Source organism: Pleurodeles waltl, chromosome 4_2, assembly GCF_031143425.1.
Source record: "Pleurodeles waltl isolate 20211129_DDA chromosome 4_2, aPleWal1.hap1.20221129, whole genome shotgun sequence".
Classification (NCBI taxonomy): Eukaryota; Metazoa; Chordata; class Amphibia; order Caudata; family Salamandridae; genus Pleurodeles; species Pleurodeles waltl.
The window spans coordinates 292,487,505-292,501,405 of NC_090443.1; the positions used below are offsets into that span (position 1 = coordinate 292,487,505).

Below are 13,901 nucleotides of genomic sequence, written 5' to 3' on the forward strand. Positions count from 1 at the left end.
TGCAGTCACAATGCTCACACTCACGCCATTCAGCCTCCTGCTACCCTGCGCTCACACAAGCACGCCCATGGCACTGCACTCACCTGCCACCTTCACCCCTCACCTTACATTCACAGTGATCACACTGCACTCTTGCTGTTACCCTGCACTCACACTGTTCGTGCTCCTTACGCTGCACTCACACAAGCACATCGCTCACCCTGCATTCACTGCAACCACACTGCACGCATTCCCTTTCCTCTCCCTGCACTCACACCGCTCACCATGCACTTGTGCTGTTTACCCTGTACTCACCCTGCAGTCACATGAGCACACTACTCAACCTGCATGCATGACACTTCACTCACCTTTCGCTCTCACTGCTCACTCTACAATCTCACTCAAATAAGCACATCACTAACCATGCATTCATTCATCCCACTCTGCACTTTCAACCGCACCCAAACTCATAAGGTCACATCACTCACCCTGCAGTCCCTCTTCTCACCCTACTCTTACACTGCCACATCACCCACCGTGCACTCCCATAGGCACTCCTGTCACTCACACAGCTCACCCTTCACTCACATAAGCACATCACTCACCCTGCAGTCACTCCTCTCACCCTACTCTTACACTGCCATATCACTCACCGTGCACTCCCATAGGCACTCCTGTCACTCACACAGCTCACCCTTCACTCACATGGGCACGGCACTCACACCATGCAAACAAGCACATCACTCACCCTGGTGTCAGACCTTTCTCCCTGCACTCCCTCCTCTCACCTGGCACTCACACGGGCAAACCTCTCAGCATGCAGACACATATAGGCACTCTGGTCACCCCGCCTGCACACAGGGATAATAGTCTGTAGGAACTCATAGGAACACACCATCACCCGGCACTAATTCCCCTTACCAGTCACTCTCACAGATCACCCTTCACTCTTGCCGCTCACTCTGCCCCACACATAGGCACACCTCATTTACATCACTCACACCACCCTGCACTCACTCCTTCCACTCTGCGTGCACTCCTCTTACCCAGCACTCACATGGGCCCTCCTCTCACACTGCATTTATGCAGTTCACCTGACATTCACACCGGCACATTTTTCACCCTACACTCGCACCACTCATGCTGCAATCAATCACACTATTCACCATCACCCAGCACTCACATAAGCACACCTCTTATTCTGCACATATGAAAATTACACAACTGTCATGAATATACACATTTTACAAAGGCACCCATAGAATACCTGCTCTTTCCGTAGTACTAGATGCCTACTTAATTCCATTTGCAACAACGGGACTAGTGCAAAAGGGGAGAGTGGACTGAGAATGCGGGACGGCACAAGAGGTAAGAATAGGTCTGAAGTTTTGGGGTATAGTGCTGGATTGAGGATCGTGTGACACCTTCAGCAAGTCCTGGTTTTCCGTTCACCAAAATACTTCATTACGGGACATGTAGATTTTTTTTTACATTGTAAGTTGGGTCAGAAAATCTCAAAATGCAAAGTGTTGCTAGATAAAATCCATGGTTGCAGAAGAATTCAATCATTTAATAAGATCAGTAGTGGATTTGTTCATTTTCAATACTCGATCCACATGTGAAATGAAATATAAGCCCTGTACAACTATTTTAAGCAAGTGCACTTTTCATTCACATCATACTTGTAACAAACATTGACAAGGCAATATATTACTATTTTTAAATAGCATAAAGAGAATATGTTTTTATTAAGCTTCACTGAAAGGCAAGACAGGAATATCAGAAGCAGCAGGGTAAGCTTTTCTAACACAATAGAAGCAGCTTGACTAATGGGATTGTAAGTGGCAGTGTGAGTGTGTGTGAGTGTGGCAGAATAAAAATGTATGATAGAGTCCAAGAGATATTGTGAGAATGACTGTGTGAAACTGAGGGGCATATTTACCAGCTCCTGGCGCCACTGGAGAGTCACTCTTTGTGACGCTCCGGTGGCACTGTGCATTGCACCGTATTTACAAGGTAGCGTAAAGCCACTTTCTGTGGCTTAACGCCCCCTTGTAAATACGGCCCCTTCAGACACAGCACTATGCGTGGAAGGGACATGCAATGGGTGTTGCTGTGGACGTTCCACAGCAACACCCACTGCATTTTGATGCTGCCTCAGATTTAGAAGAAATCATAAATCTGTGGCAGCGGCAAAGTATAACACCGCCCCAGGGGTGGCGCTAGCATGGAGCAACATGGAAAAATGCTTTAATTTCTCCTTGGTTTTTGGCTCTTTTTGAAGCACACATGGAAAGAGCAAATCACCATTGAGGATTGTTTTTGTGCAGGAAGGTGTACCATCCTGTACAAAAACAACCCCCCCCGCAACGCAGCCATCCTTGCACGCACCAATGGCGCAAGGGTGGCTGCACTGGCACTAGGCAGCTAATTTAGCATCGGTGCAGGGGGAAACACAGGGATGTGCAGTATTTTTGTAAATACAGCGCATGCCTCTGTTTCAGAACTGACACAGCATTGCGCTGCCAATTTTGGCGCAGCTCCGCGCTGTGACAGTTCTTTGAAAATATGCCTCAAGTGTGTGAAAGAATGTGTGTGTGAGTGCATGTGTACATTTGTTATGCTTGCAAGTGTGTTTCTGGTCTGGCATACTGTAGATTATTCTTGTCTTATAGATAAGGGCATTAATAACATATGGACAGGAGGTATTTACCTATGGCAAACTGCAGGCCATGACATGCTTCCATTAAGACACCATCATTGACTGTGGGGACTTGAACTGTCTAACTGAGAAAGCTGCTAGAGCATTTATACCCAGCAGCAGGGACACAGAGCACACACCACCACACCTGGCCAAAGACCCTAACCTGATGTACGTAGTTCTTAGAATATGGGGTGGATCCATAGCAAAATGTTAGAACCAATATTTGAAGTAATTCTTGTCATGAGCTTTCCTGTATTTATTTTATAACGGGTGTCAATGGCAAAATGCAGATCTTGTATAACAGAGGGAATTTTTACAGGTACTCATGACAATGGCTGAAGTATTCGTGGTACATTTCTGGCACCATCATATTGTATACACTCCCTTGCATAAGGGACTCACCCATGAAAATTAACCTGTCAATAGAAATATGGTCTACAATTTAGTTAATGCACACTGTGAGCATGTCATAAATCTTTAAAACTATTATTAGCCAATACTATTACCACATAGTAAAGAAGTATTGCCATTGCAGACTGCCACATCATTATGTTTGTTTTGGGTGGCCGAACTCGCCTCAGGATCCAAGAGGAGTACGACAAGCACTGTTTCTCAATGGCAGCACACGCCTTCTGCCCAATCAACTATTGTACTTAAGATAACCAACCTGTGGGCAGAGACAAGGTCCTTCTCCTAGGTGTGCTTCTTAAATCTCTTTTTCTGTTGATTGCATATGGTCAGGTGACTGCTGCGATGTACATCCAGACCTAAAACGTAAAACTCTGAATCTCAGAAGTTCTGAAACACATCCGTAAACTAAGATATTTTTTAAAAAGTGCATCACAACACTATACAAGTATCTTAGCTTTTCCAGACTGAAGCATGAAGTTATGTCAATTGTTGCAAAGTTTTAGTTATTACCCAGAAGCAGTGCAGTGGTTTATTGCACTCTGCTTTATTCAAAATCACATTGTTTTCAATCATTGCCAATGATTTTTTACAGTTCCTATCTGCACCCATTCTGCCTTTGAGTCATCAAAATCTTCGTAAGTGGATGACAGTGACTATAAGAAGCGAGGTGTTGCACATTTGTCCTGTCAGAATATGTATCCTTTCTACCAGAGCATTTTCCTGCAACATTATATTTTCCTAAATTAATATGGGCTCACTTATAGTTTGTTCAATACGTACATGTTTAGAGGACTTCATTAAATGTGCCACTGCATGGATACTAAACTGATGCATATTTGTGCCTTAGTTAGTAACCATTGAACTAAATATATATTATTTCCAATAACTGCCCATGTCTGTACAGCACACACCTACAGGAATAGCCACTGCTCAACCTTTATATGGAAAGCAGCATGGATGATGGATGTCTAATTTTGCTCAGGGGCCTGTAAGTAGCAATTCCAAATGCAGTGAAAGCTGAATACCAAGACTGCCTAGACTTAATTCTACTGTGTGCCACATTCATCCACCATCAGACACTCCCTGTGCCTTTTCTCACTCTTGCAGGTTATTTTCCATCTTTGCTTTCTTCCTCTGTCAATTTGAGGCTACCTACAATGATGATTATATGCAGAAGCCTATAAGAAAAAAATACAAATTGAAAAGGGTGTTTTGCTAAACTGTTTCACACTTTTAGATACCATTTCTCTGAGTCATATTTCAGTAAACTGTGTATGTTGTATGCCAATATCTTGAGCAAAATGTAGGTAGAATGGGTTTAACACCATTATGAGAATCACGAAAATAAGCTAGGGACTCAATTTGAAAATCAAGACAAGAAAATACACCCACAGATACATGTTCTTCCATTGGTGCATGTGTATGACTTCAAGGAATTCGCAAAAGCTTACTGAATGTGCCTGGAAACCCTACTCTTGGCAAACTTCTCTGAAATCCATACTAACAGGAGCAAATTTCCATTGTTGCAGGTTTGAATCCCAGCAGGTCCACTCAGCCTTTCATCTTTCTGAGACTGATCTAATGAGTACCACTGATGTGGGTAAAAATAAACATCATTTATCGCAGCACTCAGGGGCATATTTATACTCTGTTTGCGTCGAATGTGCATCAAAAATTCTGGCGCACATTCGGCGCAAACCGTGCACCATATTTATACTATGACGCCCGACCCCGTGGACGTCAAAATTCCTCTGTGTGCGTCATTTTTTGGATGCGGGAAACTGCCTTGCGTTAATGACATGCAAGGAAGGCGTTCCTGTCTAAAAAATTACTTTAAGGCATGCGCGCCTTATTTATACTCCTGTGTAATTTTGATGCACAGGATGGGGCGGGCCTTAAAAAACGGTGCACAGCCTGATGAGCGCCGTTTTTTAACACCTGGGTGAGGGCAGGCGTTAAGGGACCTGTGGGCTCACTTCTTTGGTCTTTGACCATGGAAGCAGTCCACGGGTGCCCTTCCCTGCCCCCAGAGACACCCCCTGCCACCCTTGCCCATCCCTGGAGGACTACCATGGATGGGGGGACCCATCCCAGGTAAGTAGAGGTAAGTTCAGGTAAGTATTTTTTTTTTTTTTAAAGTGGCATGGGGGCCTAAATTAGGCCCCCCTATGTGCCACTGTGCCCAATGGCCATGCTCACGGGACATAAGTCTCCTGGGCATGGCCATTGGGCAAGGGGGCATGAATCCTGTCTTTGCTAAGACAGGAGTCATTTCAATGGGGGTTGTGCGTCAAAAAATGGCGCAAGTCCGGTTTGAGCCATGAGTTTTGACTCAAACCTGACTTGCACCATTTGACGCACAACCCCATTTTCCCCTACGCCGGCGCTGCCTGGTTTGAGTCATTATTTTTTTACTCTGACCAGCCTACAGCGCCGGCTAACGTCAATCCTTAAATAAGGCGCCCGCATGGTGCGTGGGAATGGCGTTAGCTGGCTGTACGTTTTTTGACGCAAGCCAGCGCTGGTTTGCGTCAAAAAGTATAAATATGGGCCTAAGTCTTTAAAGTAAACATGTTCTTTAAAAATACCCGTGTTATGTTATATTTGTTCATGGGAAAATCTGGTGAGCAATTACATATTCACTTGTGGTACATCCGCTTTTTTCACCACGCGGAAAACCTTATACTCTTGCTCTTTGCACACATAAACCTCCAATCTTTTCCACTGTAAAAAGAGTTTGGAGAGGACTTGGTGAATTCCCTTTAAGAGCAAGTTAGTGGCTTTGCAGACTCACGAGGCTTCAAACCATGGACCTACCATTTCCCACCTTGGTTTAGCTGTTGTACGGACAGCTGCAAATATTTGTGAAAATCAGAAATTTGCAAGAATCCATCGCTAATATGATGTGGGCAGTATCAGAGAGGCTCCCACAATTTATCACGTCACTCCATGGCACCATTAGGGGCCCATGGATTTTTTTTTTTACGGGACATGCAGATTTCAGAAACATTACACGAAGGTATTGTTTTATAATTTCACGCCCCCCGGGTTCCAAGAGTGTTTCATTTCAGTGCCAGCGCTGCCCTCCCTAACCCTCCGTTCTATTTCTCCTGCTTGGGGTTGCGCTGCACACTCACCAATCCGTCCACAAATATATATGTTCTATTCCGGAAAATGTTATTATCTCAGTGAGGCACACTGCTAGACCACCGCCCCGTGTTTATAACTTCACCTCTCACTAACTTTAACAGGATCGAGACCTATTTCTTTCGCCAACTAGCAGAGCTGTCGATGTTACATTCTACAAAGCCACCAACGGCTCTGGTATCCTTTCTTGACACAGCCTAGCGTGAAATATTCATAAAAATAATTCGCAACCTTCAAATAATAATAAAGCAACGTTACGGATTTGGCAATTCTCCATTAAAAAGAAAAGGAGTGGAAAAAAAGCTGAGCCAATTGCCCAACGTTGGGCCTCTGGCTGATTCTGATATCCCGCCCCCACCCCCCAAAATATAATTCCAACCAGGTGCCGAACAGTAAGGAAGGCGGGCGGATGGGAGCCTTGGGGGAGGGGATCAGAAGGCTAGAGGCAGACAAAGAAACACTGGTCCTCGCTTCTTCGTCTGAGTTTTAGAGTCGCGCTCCCATTTAATCAACATTTCGAAAGAGTCCTTTGAAGAAAATCAGTGTTCCTTTTAGCGCAGCAGCCGCACCTCAAGAATTCTGCAGCAGAAACCCCTTGAATTGTGTGCTGGGAATGGAACCCTTCCTCGGTGTCCGCGTGCTAGTGCCTCCGGATGACACCGGAGGGTCACACAATTCGCAGTTGGGGACGCATTAACATACATGCTTGCTTACCAATACTCCCACCAACGACAGGCTGGTCGCGTAGTTAGTTGCTACGGACCTAACCCCCTAAAATATCTCTGGGTCTGAAATTGACATGTTAAGATAATCCAAATATCGACAGAAGGCGAACGAATCCTATGAGAAATCTAGCTGAACTGTGCTATGTATAACCTACCCGCAGCTTGCACAGATCTGTGCAGAAGGCGCGTTGACCACCTGAGCTATCTTACCAAGACTGGCAGCTGTAGTCTGCTAGTTAAATATTGTTCGCGGCAACAAGGGCACAACTCTGAGGCATCCCATTGACGCCTCAACACGAGGCGCGGGGTAAACAGATATCTGTAGTAGGCATATTAACCCCCAAAGTAATTTACTAGGACGGCACTTCATCCGGAAGCATCCCCCCCCGAGAGGTGCAGTGTTCAGAGAGCAGAAGAAATAGTAACGGCAGATAAAAAGCGCCGCGCAAAATCCGGGAGCCCCAGAGTGACCAATTTATGGGAGCGACGGAAGATTGTGACGGTCTCGGTTTGGGAACTCCCGGACCTCGCGAGCTCCTACCTCTCGGGGGGCCACTCGAGGCGCCTGGGCTGCGGTCTCCAAGTCTTGGCTCTCCAACTGCTGGGCCGAGAACTCCCACTTCCTCTTTCCTCCAAAAAAGGGGAAAAAACACATCTCCAGGCCTCGGATATTAAAGAAGTAACCCTTGAGGAACCGTGGCGGGAAAATCCTTCAGAACGAGGATTGCACGACGATAGTTGGGGATTCCGCATGGATGAAAACCAATATATTCAACCGGATTAAAGCGAAGGAATTTCTGATTCATCAATACGAAGGAATTTAAAACTGATTGGAAAACCCTTGCGTAATCCCTGCTGGTTTAGAAAAGTGACCCTCGCAGAAAAGTCTTCTCAAATGGAAACAGTCATTACCTGTATTTAACCCAATCATTTCAGGTCCTGGGTCCGCCCCGCTCCCAGTGCATATGTAAGAAAAGTTCCTTACCTGGCCCAACGGCCGAAACCACAGACTTTGAAACTGAGGAACTCGATTCTAGTCCCTGAGTCATCTCAGCATCCTGGGGTTCTGGGCAAATCAAATCATATCCCCGTGCCTTAAAAAAAAATGACTGTGTGTAATATAATCTTGTGACCATGTAAAGCAGTCTAATGCCACTGGGTCTACTTCTTTCCAGTGCTTGAAATGGAAAAACAGAAGTGCAGGTACTCTGCACCAGAGTACCTGCTTGTTTCTGAGAAGTGCCGGTACTCTCCAATGAAAAGTATTACGTTTTTCTAGAGAAGTGCAGGTACTCTCCCTCACAAAATAAAAAAGTGCCAGTACTCAGTGCTTTAAATGGAAAAAAATAAGTGCAGGTACTCACCAAAAAGAGTGGTGGACTGGGGTGGAGATTGGGGTGGCCATAAGGGTGGTGCTAAGGGCGGGGCTAGGTTTTTGGACATACTAAGCTTTGTAGGCCAGAAATCTGCATGCACTGTAAGAATGAACGATGTATCTGTACATGAGTTATTACACTAATGGCCATTTATATAGTACTTATATAAGAAGTGGTGATTATTAACCAAAGTAATCCTTCTTCTTAGAATAGATAACTTAGAATAACAATCTTAGAATAACAATGTATTGAGGAAAAAACAGCAACATTCCCAATGTATACCTTGCTGTTTTCATGTATTTCCTTGATGCAGGTTCATGAATCATTAAGCTATATCCCAAGGATTTTAACAACAGGTAACACAAGGATCTCTGCAGCAAAAACAATAACCAACTAAGCTACCTACATAAACAAATCTGTGATCTGCATGTTTCATTATGGCATTATGGCAGACACGTTGATCCAGCCTTCCAGGGGGGCTCTGATAGAGCCAGTTCTGTTCTGGAGAGAGTCTCGCCCGGATGACCTTGACTAATTCTTAAACAGATTGATTTAAATAGAGTTTTCCTTTAAAATATTTTTAATGTAGGTGATGTTTGCATTTTACAGGCAAATGTTGTGTTTATGTTTAATGCAACCTCCATAAAAGTTTATTGGATCTCAAAACAGTACCTCACACATGAGAAAAGGGAGGGTGTCACAGAGATTCTAGTAATAGTGAGCCGATGCTGTGTTACAAACTTAAAATCACGTCACTTTTCCAGAATACTAGATGTAAACACATTTAGAATTTCGCAGAGCGTGTCTGTGCACTGACAGTGTCCTGGCCAAAGAGGGCACAAAAGAGCTGAAACAGGATCATACATTCAAAGCTATTCCAAACAGGGGCACCCTAAATACGCTTTCTGCTTTCTCCCATTGTGAAGCATTTTCATTTTTCTCTTCCTCTGTCTTTCGCTTGCAGTAAATTCTTGAGGCAGAAAAATAAGTGGCGGCCCTCAAAAATAAGTGCTGGTGCCCTGCACCGGAGAAGAAACCACCAGCTCAAATTAAGCACTACTCACATGTTGTCTTTTTACACATACACTGCCGGACAGTGGCAGCTCTCAAAAATGTTGTAGATCCTGCACCAGAAGCAGTGCCCTGAAAGGATTCAGTATTCACCATAAAAAATACCAAAAAATGTTTGTTGATCTTTGTTCTATGCATAATGTGTGTGGACCCCCACAAAATATGTGAGCAGGGGCTGGTTGTCCCAAGTGGCCTCCTATGTAACATTTTAAATCCATCCCTGATTTTTACAATACATGCTTTATTGCTGAGACTTTTTTAATATCTTGAGTAGAATGAAAAAAAGAACTACAAATCCCAGACTGCACAGGTTTGGCCTCTAAAATTAAAAAATGTCTGAAAATGTCACATCTTCCATGTAACAATTGGTTTGGATCTGGTTTTCCATCTAAAGCAAGAGGTTGCCACATGTAGAACGCTAAAAAAAAATCATTTATTTAGCCTCTAATGTAGTTTTTCTTTGAAGTTAATCGGGAAAGATGGTGGAGAGGGTGGGGATTTTCTTTCACGCAAACGCCTTCACTTTAAAACGCTGATGGGTGAAAATGTGCAGGCATTTTAAACAACGGGCTTACTAAACAAGCTGCACTGCCCTGAACAATGCTTCTCACACACCTGCCCACTAGGTTTCACAATCACCTTTTACCCACACCTTTTAAGCTAAAGATAGCGCCCTGCAGCCACACCCCTTTTTCCCCTGGTAACTTTCAGTGCAGCTCAGGTAGATCACCGAGGCCTACAAACAAGAGCCGTTGCTCTGGCGCTCTTACAGCAGCTCAGCCCCGGCTTCCACCCTTTGAGAGGCATTTGAAACTGAAACTGCTGCCGAGGCAGGAATTCATGAGCAGCACCACTTGCATCAATGCCAGGACCCCCGTGAGTACCGGTACTCTCCTTCTCAGAGGAAAAGTTCCGGTACTTAAGGGGAGAAAATAAAAAAGTGCCGGTACTCCGTACCGGTGAGTACCGGCCCATTTAAAGCACTGCCAGTACTCCGTACCAGACAATACCGGCCTTTTTAAAGCACTGCTTCTTGCTATATAAAATGTGCTACACTCGCAACACAATCTTGGCCTGTCATGTCCCAGGCAGAGAGATCTTACATAAACTGCTGCATTATTGGCACCTAACACCCACTATACTCCATGCCATTGACCCTACCTCTCCTAACACTTGCTGGCGGGGATGTGGAAAGAGAAATTCCCTTCTGCATATTAAGTGGTTGTGCCCCCGCCTAGAGGACTTCTGGGACATAGGCCCTCATTATGACATTGGTGTTAAGTCCCGCTTACCGCCATGCCGACCGCCGCCAACATACCGGCGCCGTGGCGGATTACCGCTACCCATATTATGACGCACACACATACCAATCCGTCACTATACAGACACACACACAAGTCCGCAGCCCAAAGGTAAGTGATAAATTGGCGGTACCAAAACCCACACTGTTACGCCAACAGAACTACGCCCACAGCATTATGACTCACGAATTACCACGGCCGACATTCAACCGCGGTAAACTATTAGCAGTACATACCACGCGCTCAAAATACACACAACCGAACAAAACAACACCACATTGGACAATTCAAACTACACACACCTGACACCAATACACACACCACACCCACAACACTATAAAACACCCACCCACAATACCCACATCCCCTTACGACAAAAAAATATTGTCAACTGAGAGAGACAGACCAAGAGCACCCACAGAACCAGAGCCACAAAACACCATCACCCATACACCATCCACGCACCTTACAGCACACACCCCAACACATCACCCCACGCACCCTCACACACACCACACACACTACACCCATGGCACCACAAAGACACCCCAGGTTCTCAGAGGAGGAGCTAAGGGTCATGGTGGAGGAAATCATCCAGGTAGAGCCACAGCTATTCGGATCACAGGTGCAGCAGACATCCATTGCAAGGAAGATGGAGCTATGGCAGAGGATCGTGGACAGGGTCAACCCCATGGGATAGCACCCAAGAACAAGGTATGACATCAGGAAGAGGTGGAACGACCTACGGGGGCAGGTGCGTTCCGTGGCAGCAAGACACCAGATTGCAGTACAGAGGACTGGCGATGGAACACCACCTCCTCCCCCACAATGAACAACATGGGAGGAGCAAGTCTTGGCGATCATGCATCCTGAGGGCCTGGGAGGAGTAGCAGGAGGCCTGGACTCTGGTAAGTCAACTCTCTATTACTATTACCCCCTACCTGTATGCCATCACATACCCCCACCCCTGCCCCCACTCTTATGAAAAGCACCAAATGACAAAGTGGTAAAGCAGTTACAAGTACTTATCCCACTGCTGCACCACCAATGTAGGAAGCTGGCCTGGCTTATAGTGGGTACCTTGTGGTACTTACACCCTGTACCAGGTCCAGTTATCACCCCACCCCACCACCTCACATACACCCCACCATCACAACCCACTCATCCCAATGCCAAGCCCTGCAGTTAACATCAATGCACGGACCCCCGTCACAGTCCTGCATGGACACACATCACTAAAGCATGCACACTAGAGACAATCCCCTACCCACCAAATCACTCCTCACACAAGGCTAAGCTGACAGGGCAATAACAACCATACAGGGCAACACACCCATGCACAAGATGGCACACACAGAAACAATAACACTGCATTTACACCCCACAGGTCCCCCATCCAACGTCACCGGAGAGGAGGTGCCAGCAACATCCAGCCCCCCCCGAAGAGGCCCACAGTGATGACAGCAGCTCTGGACGCCTGGATCTGGATGATCAACCTGGCTCATCAGGGACCTCCGGACAGTCAGAAACCCAGGCACAGTCCCATACCACCACAGAGCCTCCCCCCTCAGGAAACACCACCACAGCACCCACCCAGCGGGCCCATACCACTATCCCCAGGACACGTCAATCAGCAGTGTGTCCACCACTACAGGGACCCCAGGACACCCTTAAAACACAGGACTATCTGGGACCTGGGGTCAGTGGCAGTGGGCACCTGGTTCAGGGGACAGAGGCACAGGACAACAGGGAAGCTGGGAGGACTGCTGTGTGACAGGGGGAGGATAGGCCCAGGGAAACAACTCTCCAGGAGGCACTCACCAAGATCCTAGGAGCATACCACCATTCCTAGGAGACGATGGGCCAGATACTGGACAAGTTGCAGGAGACCCAGCGGCTGCAGGAGGGACAGTACCTGGGGCTCAGGGAGGACCTGAGGGACATCCACACCACCCTGGTCACCAGTGAAGGGGTGCTGGCAGACATGGCCAACACCATGAGGGAGGCAGTGGCACACCAACGGGTCCCTGACACTAGCCAAAACGATGAACAGCTTTCCACCTCCGCTGCCACTAGTGGACAGGAGGCCCGTCACAAGAACAACAGGCCACCAGCACCCCTCCCCCTGCAGGAGAACCAACCCGCAAACGGTCCCTGCGATCCAGCCAGAGAACATTGCCAAGACCCCCGCCAGGAAATAAGACTCCTGAATGTCACCCTTGTGTCCCAATCTGTCACCCTGTCCACCTTGAACTGCCATTGCTACACTTCTTATGCTCCCTTGGACAATGCACCTGTGATACCAATAAACTGGACTCTTCCCTTGTAGGAAGTTGGCTCTGTATGTGCTATTTCAAAGTAAGGAATAGCATGCACAGAGTCCAAGGGTTCCCCTTAGAGGTAAGATAGTGGCAAAAAGAGATAATACTAATGCTCTATTTTGTGGTAGTGTGGTCGAGCAGTAGGCTTATCAAAAGAGTAGTGTTAAGCATTTGTTGTACATACACACAGGCAATAAATGAGGAACACACACTCAGAGACAAATCCAGCCAATAGGTTTTGTTATAGAAAAATATCTTTTCTTAGTTTATTTTAAGAACCACAGGTTCAAATTCTACATGTAATATCTCATTTGAAAGGTATTGCAGGTAAGTACTTCAGGAACTTTAAATCATTACATTAGCATGTATACTTTTTACATAAAACACAATAAGCTGTTTTAAAAGTGGACACAGTGCAATTTTCACAGTTCCTGGGGGAGGTAAGTTTTGTTAGTTTTGTCAGGTAAGTAAATCACTTACAAGTCTCAGGTTTGGGTCCAAGGTAGCCCACCGTTGGGGGTTCAGAGCAACCCCAAAGTTACCACACCAGCAGCTCAGGGCCGGTCAGGTGCAGAGGTCAAAGAGGTGCCCAAAACGCATAGGCTTCAATGGAGAGAAGGGGGTGCCCCGGTTCCGGTCTACCAGCAGGTAAGTACCCGCGTCTTCGGAGGGCAGACCAGGGGGGTTTTGTAGGGCACCGGGGGGGACACAAGTTCACACAAAAAGTACACCCTCAGCGGCACTGGGGCGGCCGGGTGCAGTGTAGAAACAAGCATCGGGTTTTCAATGTAAATCAATGAGAGATCAAGGGATCTCTTCAGCGTTGCAGGCAGGCAAGGGGGGGGCTCCTCGGGGTAGCCACCACC

The 13,901-nt window shown here is 46.4% G+C and overlaps 1 long non-coding RNA gene across 1 annotated transcript in view; it reads right to left on the minus strand.

The window, feature by feature from the left end:
* LOC138292545 (uncharacterized) overlaps positions 1–7,808 on the minus strand; it is a 35,459-nt gene extending 27,651 nt beyond the window's left edge. Inside the window, exons 1-2 of the long non-coding RNA XR_011202719.1 lie at positions 7,508–7,808; positions 3,351–3,450 (exon numbers count right to left, since the gene is read on the minus strand). This is a non-coding gene — a long non-coding RNA (uncharacterized lncRNA). The remainder of the gene's footprint in view (positions 1–3,350; positions 3,451–7,507) is intronic.
* Between the last annotated feature and the right edge of the window lie 6,093 nt (positions 7,809–13,901).